The sequence below is a fragment of the Triticum dicoccoides genome, chromosome 1B (genome assembly GCF_002162155.2).
Source record: "Triticum dicoccoides isolate Atlit2015 ecotype Zavitan chromosome 1B, WEW_v2.0, whole genome shotgun sequence".
NCBI lineage: Eukaryota > Viridiplantae > Streptophyta > Magnoliopsida > Poales > Poaceae > Triticum > Triticum dicoccoides.
Genome location: NC_041381.1, coordinates 275,452,642 through 275,468,522, shown reverse-complemented (window position 1 = coordinate 275,468,522; position 15,881 = coordinate 275,452,642).

Here is a 15,881-nt window from a genome sequence, read left to right as displayed (position 1 = left end):
TCATGCAACCCTTTTTTTTAAAGCTCAACTAAATAAATCGTAAGGATCCTCGGTCCATTTAAATTGAGGGATATTCACAATGGTGATTTCTCTTTATAACATATCCTCCCAATATTAGGGAGCTATTATATTGAAATATTCCATTAGTTTGGAACCACCCTCAAACACACTTGCAGTTTAAATTATATGCCTTTCGTAATTTCCTTTTCAACCTTCTCCTAACCCTATGCCCAATTCTTTCCCTAACCTTTGCTCTTCTCTCTTTTTCTCCTTCCTTTTTTTCTGTAATAGAAGAGAAGTAGGGAGAGAGCGAGAGAACCAGGTCGGCCCAACCCTGCAGGCCCAGCCGTTGGCCTCCAACATCCCGGTCATCACCATCTTAACCCTAGCCTCCTCCCGATCCCCTCGCTCTCTCCCTCGATGCCCCATCCAGCGCCGCCATGAGCCCCGATCCCCATCTTCCTCCGCTCGATCTCCTCCTCACCCTCTCTATCTCCTAGCACGCGCCCCTTCGCCTGCCTGCTCCCTCCTGCTTCTTCGACCTCGCCTCGCCCCGTGACCCCGCCGTCGCTCTGGGCGGCGAGCCCATGCTCCGACGCCGCCGTCCTCGTGCTGCAACGCCGCCAGCAAGCCCTGCCTCTGTCTCCTCCTTTCCCGCGCGTGAGATGCTCTCCTCCACCAGCCACCTCCCGCTCGCCTCCTTCTTCTCTTCCTCGTGCGCCTGCGACCATGGCTGCCTCATCATCAAGCTCGCCTTCGTCTCCCTGGTGGCCGACTGCCTCGACCTCCTCTGTAAGGACAAGCCACTGCTGCTGCCACCACCACCACCTTGCTCCGTCGCTCGCCTCCCTCACGACCTCGCGTCGCCCCGCTGCCTGAGCCGTCCTCTCCACCCTCCTCCTGTGCCGCACACACACGCCCCGCGCCTCACCTCCATGGCCTTCTGCCTGAGCCACCACGACCACGTGCGCCTCCTTCATGGTTGCCGCACTGTCGGTTTTTCATGCCTCGTCCTGTTGCTGCGGGTGCCACGCGAGCCGCCGATGTCCCCGCGAGCTGCTCTGTCTGATAGGGCTCCCCTCCAAGACAAGTTGGCTGCCCCGTTGGCCCTGCTGCCTTTGTCGTGGCCAAGTCAACCCAGATGCCCGGAGTCCATCTTTGGTTCCACACCAAGTCGGCCATGCCTTGCTGCCTCCTGTAAATTGTTGGTCAACAGTTGATGCACGCCAAGTACTTTGACTACAGCCGATGCCCCAAGGATACCGAGTACGACTACACATGGCGATGCGTCAAGTTCCACTACCGTCGACCCCATGGACCGCCAAGTTCCTCTACTAATGACTCAATCATCTTCAAACATGTACAACTACCGTCGCCAAGCCCGTGAGTACCACTACTTCCCATGACGACCCGTGAACGTCTACTTCCACTACCGTCGCGAGTACGACTACTTCCACTACGGCCCGTGTACCACTACTTCCTTCGACGAACTCGATCCGCCCCAAAACGCACGCTTCAAAGGTATAATAACGAGACGACCGCCCATGTACGAATGCATGTTCTATGAGATGTCCGTGTTTGCTCCGTGTCCAAGTTGTCTTTGCACGTTCCTTCTCATTTGCCATGCCGCCGTCTCGTGGGAACCCGGAATCCTGGATCACCACACCATCTTGCATGACTCGCTCACGTCACACTTCCTTTTGCACCGGTATCTCCATGAGCTAACGGAATTGATATGTTGTCGTGGCATCATTTTCGAATTTGTTGTCGTGGAACCCTTTCTTTCCACCACGGTGACTAATGTTTCATATCATGCTCATGTCAACATTTTCATAAAATTGCATAAAACTTGCATATGTCATCCACATCATGATAACAACATTTAAAATGTTTAAAATTGTTGTTTGCTTTAAATTGCCAAATGTCATATGGGGATTTTCCGGAATTGTTGTTTGTTGTTTCCAGACTCATTTAAACTTGCCTAAATAGTAGTTCACTTATGTTTGACCCCTTGCCATGTTTAATAACATTTAATGTTGTTGGGTACATAAACGAGAGCGGACTAAATAAATGGATGGGGTGTTTTGTCGATATGCAACTCGTTGCATATTAAACTCCACCTAACTTGTAGTTTTGTTTGTTGCACTTTGCCATGCCAAGCCTTATTACAGCGGACATGCATCATACTTGATTTTGCATCATGCCATGCTTACGTGATGATTGTTTACCATGTTGTTTGCTTCTTTCCGGTTGCGCTTCCCCTTGATAGTTCCGGTTATGTTGCGATTGTGAGGATTCGTTCGACTATGTTGGTTCGTCTACTTCTTGGACTCGTTCTTCTTCCTAGCGGGATTTTAGGCAAGATGACCGTCACCTTGGATCTCACTACTATCAGTGTTATGCTAGTTGCTTCGTTCAATCGCTATGCTGCGCTACCTATCTCTTGTTGATCAAGCCTCCCAAACTACCATGTCAGCCTCTAACCTTTTCACCCTTCCTAGCAAACCATTGCTTGGCTATGTTACTGCTTTGCTCAGCCCCTCTTATAGCGTTGTTAGTTGCAGGTGAAGTCGAAGATTGCTCCATGGTGGACAGGATTATGTTGGGATATCACAATATCTCTTATTTAATTAATGCATCTATATACTTGGTAAAGGGTGGAAGGCTCGGCCTTATGCCTCGTGTTTTGTTCCACTCTTGCTGCCCTAGTTTCCGTCATACTGGTGTTATGTTCCTTGATTTTGCGTTCCTTAACCGGTTGGGTGATTTATGGAACCCCCTTGACAGTTTGCTTTGAATAAAACTCCTCCAGCAAGGCCCAACCTTGGTTTTACCATTTGCCCACCTAAGCCTTTTTCCCTTGGGTTTCCGGAGCCCGAGGGTCATCTTTATTTACCCCCCCCCCCCCGGGGGCCAGTGCTCCTCTGAGTGTTGTTCCAAACTAGAGCACCATGCGGGACCGTCCCTTGGCAACTTGGGTTATGTTGGTACTCGTACGCTTAGCTTATCCAGTGTGCCCAGAGAACGAGATATGTGCAGCTCCTATCGGGATTTGTCGGCACATCCGGGCGGTCTTGTTGGTCTTGTTTTACCATTGTCGAAATGTCTTGTAACCGGGATTCCGAGACTGATCGGGTCTTCTTGGGAGAAGGAATATCCTTCGTTGACCGTGAGAGCTTGTGATGGGCTAAGTTGGGACACCCCTGCAGGGTATAAACTTTCGAGAGTCGTGCCCGCGGTTATGTGGCAGATGGGAATTTGTTAATATCCGGTTGTAGAGAACTTGACACTTGACTTAATTAAAATGCATCAACCGCGTGTGTAGCCGTGATGGTCTCTTTTCGGTGGAGTCAGTGAACCTGGTTTTGGGTTATGTTTGACGTAAGTAGGAGTTCAGGTTCACTTCTTGATCATTGGTAGCTTCACGACCATTCCGTTGCTTCTCTTCTCGCTCTTATTTGCGTATGTTAGCCACCATATCATGCTTAGTCGCTGCTGCAACCTCACCACTTTACCCCTTCCTTACCCATTAAGCTTTGCTAGTCTTGATACCCATGGTAATGGGATTGCTAAGTCCTTGTGGCTCACAGATTACTACAACAACAGTTGCAGGTACAAGTTTTGCGATGATCTTGACGCGAGAGCGATGTTACTTGTTTCGGAGTTCTTCTTCTGCTCCTTCTTCGATCAGGGGATAGGTTCCAGGTCGGCAGCCCGGGCTAGCAGGGTGGATGTCGTTTGAGCTTCTGTTTGTGTTTCATCCGTAGTCGGATGTTGATCTTATGTATGATGTATTGTTGTACCCTTGCGGCATTTGTATGTCTTGTATGTATCCCCAACTATTATGTAATGGTATGATGTAATGATATCCACCTTGCAAAAGTGTCTCCAATATGCGCTTCTATCCTTAGTGGGACTTTCGAGTTCCTTTAGGATAGGGTCACATATTGGGCGTGACAATCCATTCCTCTGAGGGCTTCTAGAGCACTATGGCCTCCAACTGCACAACTTTACACCTGCCTCCATCCTGCATATTGCGGGTTATGTTGCTCTTTGCGAGCTATTTTTGGGTTGCGAGGCCCATTTCGAGTTATGGAAGAAGTTGTTTTGCCTCGTCCCTCGTAATCAGGAGGGATCAATATTCCAAGTGGGCAGAGCCGAGATATGGCGCATCGCCGGAACTGGATACCTATCCGGTACACCGAAGAAGGCATCCGAAGAATGGCCTTCTGAATGGTTTTATGTTGAAGACGTCTCCCTTCCTGACCCAATCCGGAGGGGTCTTCCTGAATATTCAAGTACTCCATTGAAGAAGCGCCTCAGCTGGCGTCCTCGGAGCCCCGGGGAGGAAGATAGTATGGAAATCCACCAACTGATGAGCAAGATAACGACGCTCGCTCAATCTGGATTGTCAATAGTCGAGGTTATGGTGATATCCATAATGCGAGGGGTTCAGCCACTCCAATACCGAGGGCGCCCTATGTGGCACTTCATTGGAGAAGATAATGCCACCCGCTATGGTCGGAAGGTTCTGGATACTTCCTCTGCTTGGCGAAAATACTGTCCGGATTATACAAAGGGGAGGAGGAGCAGTTTATCCACATTAAGCCCAGGGATGGATTTTCCATGTACAACCCTCCCAGCTGGGTGAGTTTCCGTCCCACTACTCTGCTCCATCAACTCCCTGAATCCTTTTTGGTAAATATTAATCCGTCATTTATAACAGGAATGGCGGAAAGTCACCAGGGAGATCAACAGCCCCGCACCACAGCTAGAGGACCACAACCAGGCCCTAGATCCCGGATTAGAAGAGGATCCGGATATATTCGTGGAGCTTGGGGAATGTGATGCCCGGATCATTAAGCTACAGTAATCCCTCGTTAATGGTGCCATGTCATCACATTACTGTTGCTAATCCTTGTTTGATCCAACTCTTAGTTCAAACTCAAATTCAAATTAAAGCTTAAAATTTAAATTTCCCAACCATGCAAAATAAAATGTTCAAAGTGTGGGAAATATTACATAACTAATTATGGTGGTGATCCAACACTTTTGTAAAGTATTTGAATGCTCTTTTGTGAATATAACAGTGACTAAAAATAATTGTTAAATGCCTTTCCTAATTTAAAATGTTAAACTATTTTTATTATGTGTGAAACCTTTTGTGGTTGTGGTTTATTTTGTAAATCGATTTATAGAGACAGTCATATGTTTTAGTAAAGCTGTTTTTGCCTACTAAAATAATATAAACAGAGTGTAATAAAAAGAAAGAAAACCAAAACGAAACAAAAAAATAAATAAAAAGAACCAGCCTACCCCCGGGCTTTGGCCCACTAAACCATCAGGCCGGCCCACCCTCACCGAACCCTCCTCTCTCTCCTATTCACGCGACCAGGTCGCTACAAGGGCTTGGTCGCCGCCGCACCCTCTCGCCGACAGCGCCGGGAGGGGATAAGGGCGCCACGCCCCGACCCCTCGATCCCATCCCCCCACTCCTTCCCTCTCTCCCTCCCCACAGATCTCCCATGCCCCAAGCACGTCCATGGCAGCGTCATCGTCGTTCCCATGGCCGGAGCCGTCCCCGACCCGTGAGGTTATGCTCTGCAGCTCCGTTGGCCTCGTCTGCATCGCCTACAACCTTCGGTTCGAGCTGAAGCCCTCCACAACCTCGCCATCTGGTCGTCTTCCCCGCCACGGCCACGGCGCCATCGCCGTCGATCTCCATCACCGGCGCCTCCCGGCGGTTCCAGGCACGTCCACGACCTCCCTCGAAGTGAGCCGCGTCTATCCTCCTTCATTACCCCCTTGATTTGTTGCCGTAGCCGCCGTCCCCGAGCTCGTCTGCGTACGCGTACGTGGTGCTGCTGCCCATGGCCTTACCCCCTGCGTCTCGCCCGCGCCTGGCCTCGAGGTCGTCTACTGCTGCGCCGCTGTTGGCCCTGTCCGCCGTCGCCGTTCGCGCCCGCTGGCGCCGGCCGCGCCTGCCTTCGCCCGGCCGCGTCGGCGTCACCCCGCAGCATCCCGCTCTCACCGCCGCCTGGCTGCGCCCGCCTCCGTCGCCTGCTGCTCGCCCGACGCCGCGCCCGGCCCTGCTTGCCATCCCGCACGCGCCCCTGTGCCTGCTCGTGCTGCTTCTGTTGAAGCTCTTGCCCTGCTGCGCATAACTGCTGCTGCTTACTGTACTACTAGTTAGCTTTTCAATATCTACTTTGACTAACCCCCTAGGCAGCCTCTAATCAGCGGTTAAACAACTACTAACAGGCCAAAAATAAATATGAGTAGAATGTACACTTGACAAACTACATATTACTCCACTGGATCAAATTCATTTGATGCATGGTTTAAATCCAACAAAAATCACAAAATGCTATCTTCTCTTAAACCCAAGCATTGTGTGTGCGTGTGTGCTCTGTGTGTTTGCGCGCCGTACGTGTGGCCGGCTAGGCTATGCCCAGTAGTGGCCGGTCCTTGTTTAATTATGTTAGGTGTAGCTTAGTATTAGTTTAGTGCTAAGTTAGCCTATTAGCAAATGACATGTGGGTCCCATCTATTTAGTTTAGATAAATCCTTTTGGAAATTATTAAAGCAGTGACATGTGGGCCACCAACTCCCATTTAGACCAGTCCTTTTGACTTGGTCAATTCGGATTAAAATAAATACATAATTTTAGAAAATGAATTAAAACTTTAAAAATTAATATAAAATAAACCGTAGCTCGGATGAAAAAACTTTGTACATAAAAGTTGCTCAGAACGACGAGACGAATCCGGATACGCGGTCCGTTCGTCCGCCACACACCCCTAACCTATCGAACCCGCAACTTTCCCCCTCCGGCTCCTCTGCCCGAAAACACGAAACACCGGGAATACTTTCCCGGGGGTTTTCCCCCCTTCACCGGTATCACCTACTACCGCGTTAGGGCACACCGAACACCGCGTATTGCCTTGATATATTTTGTGGTGCTTTGTTTGCTCTGTATTCATTATTTCTTCCCCCTCTTCTCTTCGGTAGACTACGAGACCGACGCTGCTGCTGACCAGTTCGACTACGGAGTTGACGACCCTCTCTCTTGCCAGAGCAACCAGGCAACCCCCCCTTGATCACCAGATATCGCCTATTCTATTCTATACTGCTTGCATTAGAGTAGTGTAGCATGTTACTGCTTCCCGTTAATCCTATTCTGATGCATAGCCTGTCATTGCTGCTACAGTCATTGATACCTTACCCGCAATCCTAAATGCTTAGTATAGGATGCTAGTGTTCCATCAGTGGCCCTACACTCTTGTCCGTCTGCCATGCTATACTACTGGGCTGTGATCACTTCGGGAGGTGATCACGGGCATATACTATATACTTTACACTGTTACATTACCTGTGATACTGTTTGGAGTTGGGGGCTGAAGGGGCAGGTGGCTCCATCCCGGTAGAGGTGGGCCTGGGTTCCCGACGGCCCCCGACTGTTACTTTGTGGCGGAGCGACAGGGCAGGTTGAGACCACCTAGGAGACAGGTGGGCCTGGCCCTGTTCGGCGTTCGCGGATACTTAACACGCTTAACGAGATCTTGGTATTTGATCTGAGTTGGCTACGAGCTTATACGCACTAACCATCTACGCGGGAGTAGTTATGGGTATCCCGGCGTCGTGGTATCAGCCGAAGCACTTCAGACGTCAGCGACGGAGCGGCGCGCGCCGAATTGGACTGGAACGCCACTAGGCTAGGTCTGCTTTCGGCCGCCCACGCAACGTGCAGGTGTGCTCAGGGCGATGGGCCCAGACCCCTGCGCGCTTAGGTTTAGACCGGCGTGCTGGCCTCTCTGTTTTGCCTAGGTAGGGCTGCGACGTGTTGATCTTCCGCGGCCGGGCATGACCCAGGAAAGTGTGTCCGGCCAAATGGGATCAAGCGTGTTGGGTAAGTTGGTGCACCCCTGCAGGGAAGTTAATCTATTCGAATAGCCGTGATCTTCGGTAACAGGACGACTTGGAGTTGTACCTTGACCTTATGACAACTAGAACCGGATACTTAATAAAACACACCCTTCCAAGTTCCACAGACAACCCGGTGATCGCTTTTCTACAGGGCGACGAGAGGAGGATCGCCGGGTAGGTTTATGCTATGCGATGCTACTGGAGCTGCTACTTGGAGATGCTACTTGGAGATGCTACTTGGAGGACTTCAATCTACTCGCTTCTACTTGATGCAAGACGGAGGCTGCCAGAAGCGTAGTCTTCGACAGGATTAGCTATCCCCCTCTTATTCTGGCATTCTGCAGTTCAGTCCACTGATATGGCCTCCTTACACATATACCCATGCATATGTAGTGTAGTTCCTTGCTTGTGAGTACTTTGGATGAGTACTCACGGTTGCTTTCTCCCCCCTTTTTCCCCTTTTCCTTTCTTTCTGGTTGTCGCAACCAGATGCTGGAGCCCTGGAGCCAGACGACTACTACCCCGGAGGTGCCTACTACTGCGTGCAGCCCGCTGACGACGATCAGGAGTAGTTTAGGAGGATCCCAGGCAGGAGGCCTGCGCCTCTTTCGATCTGTATCCCAGTTTGTGCTAGCCTTCTTAAGGCAAACTTGTTTAACTTATGTCTGTACTCAGATATTGTTGCTTCCGCTGACTCGTCTATGATCGAGCACTTGTATTCGAGCCCTCGAGGCCCCTGGCTTGTATTATGATGCTTGTATGACTTATTTATGTTTTAGAGTTGTGTTGTGATATCTTCCCGTGAGTCCCTGATCTTGATCGTACACATTTGCGTGCATGATTAGTGTACGATTGAATCGGGGGCGTCACAAGTTGGTATCAGAGCCGACTGCTTGTAGGAATCCCCCTTCCACACTCCTTGGCCGAAGTCGAGTCTAGACGTTGCAAAAACTTTTACTAACATGGCTGTGTGGCCCATGGGCCCACGTCGCCATCGGGTGGTAGTAGGATCTTTTACTCCTCGACCTATACTCTGGGACTCTGATCTCTCTACTATTCGGGTTAAATGAATTTGCTAACTCTAAGATTATGATCTCGTGATCGCATCCACCGAAGAGCCCCTTATTGCAGAGGATCGCCTGCTACATCAGAAGATTCCGAAGATACTCTCTGATGTTCTCTCGAGACTTGTGCCCATCACTTTGGCTATTCCTGACCACCAATAAATCCGTATGGATAACTACTTACACTTGCCATTCATACGATCATCCCCCATTGATCTTGTTATTACAAGATACCCCGAAGTTTTCTCTATTGTTCCGAGAATACTTTGTGCCTACTGCCTAGCAGTTCTTTGCCACATGAATACCCCTTCGAATAAATCCTCGCACTTGTCGAGTATCCGCTCATCCCCAGTTGTTCATGTGTTTCACAAAAGTCTTCGAAATAATATTCGATCTTCCGAAAATCCTTTGGAGCCTTTGGCTCTTGAAAATTCTTGCTTGCTTGCATTATGGATAATCCCATAAGTCTCGTAGTCATATTGACATTCCTTGTCATTATCATTTTGAGTCTGTTGACTCAATATGTTGCGAATACACGCAATCATCATTGCTCCTTATAAATTACCTTTCCGGCTGAGCTTCCATTCTTCTAACTGGAATTGGTTCTCGACCAATCCAATTGTCGTTGATTGTACCCTAAGGCTATTCAACTTATCCATCCCTAATCAGAGCATTGCTTCTGATCCCTTGATTTGGAAATCATAATTCCTTTGCATTTGACAATTGAGTTAGCCAGTTGTTTCTATAATTTGATCTCCTTGCATTCTTCTTCCTCTAGTTGAGTACCGATGCTCACGTCAGATCCCTTGTGGACCACCAGATCCTTTGTTGGATTTTATCTGACAACGCCCTTCATATTCAATAAACTTGTGAGCCTTTTCTCAGATACATAATGCCTTTGGTAAATTGTATCGTCTGCTTTCTCAACCATGCTCTGCCTTTGAGCTTGAGTTAATTACTTCTAAAAGATTTTGGTATAGGATTCTAAGATGCCCCGATGGGTTGAACCTATGCCTTCCTTAATAAGTGTGAACTCGAAAGTTTTCACGAGTCGTACTCTTCTAGTATTTTGCCAGATAAAATTTCAACGCTATAACTTCATCGAAAGCGAGAAGTGAATGAAAGGGTATGCATTGGAGAAGTGGGAGTCGACCTTGAACTTTGTGTTCATGCCCATGGACGCGATATATATCCTATCATGGAAGCTTCTTGTAACAATAACTATTTCCTTGGTAACTAACATATGGTATCTGTGAATTGATCCCTTGCAACCGTGGTTCCGACCATGATTGTTCTTCTTTGATCTCATTTCTCGGACAATTTAAAACAATTGTCTCCTATGGATCAATACGCCAGTCCAACCTTTACTTTGATCTTGTGTCGAGTATTACCCCCCTGGTATCTCGAGATTATCATGGAACTGCATAACTTCTTATGAGTTCTTAATCAAGTGCTACCTTCCAACTAATTCCAATTTTTCACGGGCTCTGAGTTATTATACACTCAAAGACACCGATAACTGAACCGAGTCCGCTCTTCGGTTCAACAACTCTTCAGTAAGCTTCTATAAGTACGAGTTTGTACCCGATCACGCCATTCCTAGCCTGTTTGGCTATATCATTGTCGTGACGATTCTAACTGTGCTACCTGGTCCTTATTCTCGAGCACCAATTTTCGACGATGAACTAACCTTACGTCGATCCTCATCGTCATATCATTTCGCCTTGAACAACAAGCTTGGTTTCGACTTTGTGTCGTACCCTTGGTTCCAATAACCTTTCACTTCATCATTACTTGACTTGATGTCGTTACCGATCGATTACATCTTCATGAACTCTTGCGACAAAGGTGTCGTGATCATCAACATTCTGAGCTCATCCAGGATATCAATTGAATTCATGATGAGACATACCATCCTTGCCCTCGATGAATTGTATTATCGTCGACCACTTTATTGCCCTCCCACCAACACAAGCTTGTTCATGTTTGTTGTTATACCTTGAGTTCCTTGCTATCCAGCAATTGTTCTTCTTTACCTTGGAGTATTACCATCCTTTATGTCAAGAATGTTCTGAGATTTGTTCCACCTCTTGAGAATTCTTGACATAGAAATACTTCTCACCATCACCATTCTATCTTGGTCCCCGTGTTAATTCCAACAAGTGAACGGTGTTGTTTGGATTCTTTCCTTCTAGCAACCCTATTTTTTTTTGAAGTTAATGGTCGAAAGTTCATTCTTAGGCTATTGACTATTGAATCACCATTCTGACATTGGTCGTGCAACCCAACCCATATTTTGGGTGCACCTTTCAACCAATGTTTAATTGTGTATGTTTTCCTCGAGCATACATTTTATACCATTTGATCTGACAAATGTCATCTTCTTGTTCACATTATTGTGGAAATCCATCTTTTGAAAATCTCAATGAATTGTCGCTGAGTCAATCAGCCACCTCCTCACCTCTCCTTGGTTTAATGATGAACTATTGTTTCAGGAACCCGCTCCCATAGTTCATTTCCCGAGAATCTTGCAATGCCATTTCAATGATTTGTGTTGCGCCTTTTATTCTCGGACATCCTGAGTCTGAGGCATCATGACACCAATTGGATCTGAATCTCGGTCAGATATGATGGTTGGGACAACTTTCCAGGAATTATGTTGTTTGTCCTTTGATGGCCCGGTAACATGATGTCATGCCTAGCACCCCCCCTGGCTGGAGGACCTATCATTATGATTTCTTTTGCAAGGATAACCATTCCTCCTGGAGGAAGTGGTAAGACCTATTTTATAAGCTGTTCCTGATGGATCCAATGAGTATCTGTAGTCCGAACTTTGCTTGAAGACCATGTCAATGCTATCTCGAAGCATGTTTCTGGTAAACCGATTTTCAACAAGAACATTTGAAACCCAATACTAAATGTTTCTCGCTCGATTATCCAAACACCGTTGTTTGCGTAATGTCATGAAATTTCTCTCCCCTACCTAAAGAGTTTTCTACATTATATCCTGTCATGGATATCATGCTCTGCTTATCCTTGGGAAGGATATACCCCTGAAATATGTGTTTAAACACATTTTCCTTCCCATTGTTCTGTTTAATCTGATGATCATATTTTCCTTCCATTGTTGGTTTAACCTTTCTTGTGAACTATATGATCTGAGCAGTAATATTCTCCTGCTTATGTAAACACCTTGTTGTACCACTCTGTTTGTAAGACCCTGTTACTATTGTTGATGACATTCCGGTAACCACCGATGGGTGATAGCTTGCCAATTGGTTTGCCTCGTTCAACAAGCAGGAAAATTACTCTCTTCGTTCCCCGTCCTTGGTACCGACATTGTTGCCGGCATAGCTGACAAGCTATTCACTGGCATGCCTCCCTGTCGCGGCTGTTCAAGATGTCACCACCATTCCTACTTTCAACCCACATGGTGGGCCCATAACCCACAGGTCCACTGGATCGAAACCTGACTCTCCTGTACAACCCTGTTTCTAATGAATATTCCTCATGCTTGGCTTCGTATTTAATTCACGGGGCACCTTCCTAGTGCTCTATTCTGGTATCAGACGCAATACTTACTCTCGCTGCTTGGACCCATTTCACACGTTGTTTCAGGCATCGAACGGTTACCCGCCCGCTCAAAACTTCCCATGATAACTCCTTACTTTGCTCTCAATATTTCCTTAAGTTTCAATTCGAGGGTTACTTTCCGCCACCTTCCTTGATGTTATCTACTAGATAAACAAGCATTGTAGCGGTCCGTTCTTCCGTAATACCCCCTTATCCTTTCGTAAGTATGATGGAGTTCCCGAAGGAAGACAACTTCATCATGATGACCCGAAGCAGAGAAATGAAGACATCAACGAAAGGGATCAACCTCTTCGAAAGGGCAGCCAAGACCGAGAAGACTCGTTAGGTTTTTGCTACCAGCCCTTTTCCCCTTACTCCGCCGCTTAAATCTCGGGACGAGATTTCTTGTAGTGGAGGAGAATTGTGATGCCCGGATCATTAAGCTACAGTAATCCCTCGTTAATGGTGCCATGTCATCACATTACTGTTGCTAATCCTTGTTTGATCCAACTCTTAGTTCAAACTCAAATTCAAATTAAAGCTTAAAATTTAAATTTCCCGACCATGCAAAATAAAATGTTCAAAGTGTGGGAAATATTACATAACTAATTATGGTGGTGATCCAACACTTTTGTAAAGTATTTGAATGCTCTTTTGTGAATATAACAGTGACTAAAAATAATTGTTAAATGCCTTTCCTAATTTAAAATGTTAAACTATTTTTATTATGTGTGAAACCTTTTGTGGTTGTGGTTTATTTTGTAAATCGATTTATAGAGACAGTCATATGTTTTAGTAAAGCTGTTTTTGCCTACTAAAATAATATAAACAGAGTATAATAAAAAGAAAGAAAACCAAAACGAAACAAAAAAATAAATAAAAAGAACCAGCCTACCCCCGGGCTTTGGCCCACTAAACCATCAGGCCGGCCCACCCTCACCGAACCCTCCTCTCTCTCCTATTCACGCGACCAGGTCGCTACAAGGGCTTGGTCGCCGCCGCACCCTCTCGCCGACAGCGCCGGGAGGGGATAAGGGCGCCACGCCCCGACCCCTCGATCCCATCCCCCCACTCCTTCCCTCTCTCCCTCCCCACAGATCTCCCATGCCCCAAGCACGTCCATGGCCGCGTCATCGTCGTTCCCATGGCCGGAGCCGTCCCCGACCCGTGAGGTTATGCTCTGCAGCTCCGTTGGCCTCGTCTGCATCGCCTACAACCTTCGGTTCGAGCTGAAGCCCTCCACAACCTCGCCATCTGGTCGTCTTCCCCGCCACGGCCACGGCGCCATCGCCGTCGATCTCCATCACCGGCGCCTCCCGGCGGTTCCAGGCACGTCCACGACCTCCCTCGAAGTGAGCCGCGTCTATCCTCCTTCATTACCCCCTTGATTTGTTGCCGTAGCCGCCGTCCCCGAGCTCGTCTGCGTACGCGTACGTGGTGCTGCTGCCCATGGCCTTACCCCCTGCGTCTCGCCCGCGCCTGGCCTCGAGGTCGTCTACTGCTGCGCCGCTGTTGGCCGCCGTTCGCGCCCGCTGGCGCCGGCCGCGCCTGCCTTCGCCCGGCCGCGTCGGCGTCACCCCGCAGCATCCCGCTCTCACCGCCGCCTGGCTGCGCCCGCCTCCGTCGCCTGCTGCTCGCCCGACGCCGCGCCCGGCCCTGCTTGCCATCCCGCACGCGCCCCTGTGCCTGCTCGTGCTGCTTCTGTTGAAGCTCTTGCCCTGCTGCGCATAACTGCTGCTGCTTACTGTACTACTAGTTAGCTTTTCAATATCTACTTTGACTAACCCCCTAGGCAGCCTCTAATCAGTGGTTAAACAACTACTAACAGGCCAAAAATAAATATGAGTAAAATGTACACTTGACAAACTACATATTACTCCACTGGACCAAATTCATTTGATGCATGGTTTAAATCCAACAAAAATCACAAAATGCTATCTTCTCTTAAACCCAAGCATTGTGTGTGCGTGTGTGCTCTGTGTGTTTGCGCGCCGTACGTGTGGCCGGCTAGGCTATGCCCAGTAGTGGCCGGTCCTTGTTTAATTATGTTAGGTGTAGCTTAGTATTAGTTTAGTGCTAAGTTAGCCTATTAGCAAATGACATGTGGGTCCCATCTATTTAGTTTAGATAAATCCTTTTGGAAATTATTAAAGCAGTGACATGTGGGCCACCAACTCCCATTTAGACCAGTCCTTTTGACTTGGTCAATTCGGATTAAAGTAAATACATAATTTTAGAAAATGAATTAAAACTTTAAAAATTAATATAAAATAAACCGTAGCTCGGATGAAAAAACTTTGTACATAAAAGTTGCTCAGAACGACGAGGAATCCGGATACGCAGTCCGTTCGTCCGCCACACACCCCTAACCTATCGAACCCGCAACTTTCCCCCTCCGGCTCCTCTGCCCGAAAACACGAAACACCGGGGTATTTTCCCGAATGTTTCCCCCCCTTAACCGGTACCACCTCATACCACGCTAGGGCACGCCTAGCATCGTTACTTGTCTTGTCATGCATCGATATGCATCTGTTTACATGGTATTCATTGTTTCTTCCCCCCTCTTCTCTCTGGTAGACTACGAGACCGACGCTGCTGCTGCCCAGCTCGACTACGGAGTTGACGACCCCTCTCTCTTGCCAGAGCAACCAGGCAAGCCCCCCCCCTTGATCACCAGATATCGCCTATTCTCCTCTATACTGCTTGCATTAGAGTAGTGTAGCATGTTACTGCTTTCGTTAATCCTATTCTGATGCATAGCCTGACATTGTCGCTACATCTGTTGATACCTTACCTGCAATCCTAAATGCTTAGTATAGGATGCTAGTTTATCATCATTGGCCCTACATTCTTGTCAGTCTGCCTTGCTATACTATCGGGCCGTGATCACTTGGGAGGTGATCACGGGTATATACTATACATACATACATGCTTTGCAGATGGTGACTAAAGTCGGGTCAGCTCATTGAGTACCCGCAAGTGATTCTGACGAGGGGGCTGAAAGGACAGGTGGCTCCATCCCGGTAGAGGTGGGCCTGGGTTCCCGACGGCCCTCGACTGTTACTTTGTGGCGGAGCGACAGGGCAGGTTGAGACCACCTAGGAGACAGGTGGGCCTGGCCCTGTTCGGCGTTCGCGGATACTTAACACGCTTAACGAGATCTTGGTATTTGATCTGAGTCGGCTACGAGCCTATACGCACTAACCATCTACGTGGGAGTAGTTATGGGTATCCCGACGTCGTGGTATCAGCCGAAGCACTTCAGACGTCAGCGACGGAGCGGCGCGCGCCGGATTGGACTGGAACGCCTACTAGGCT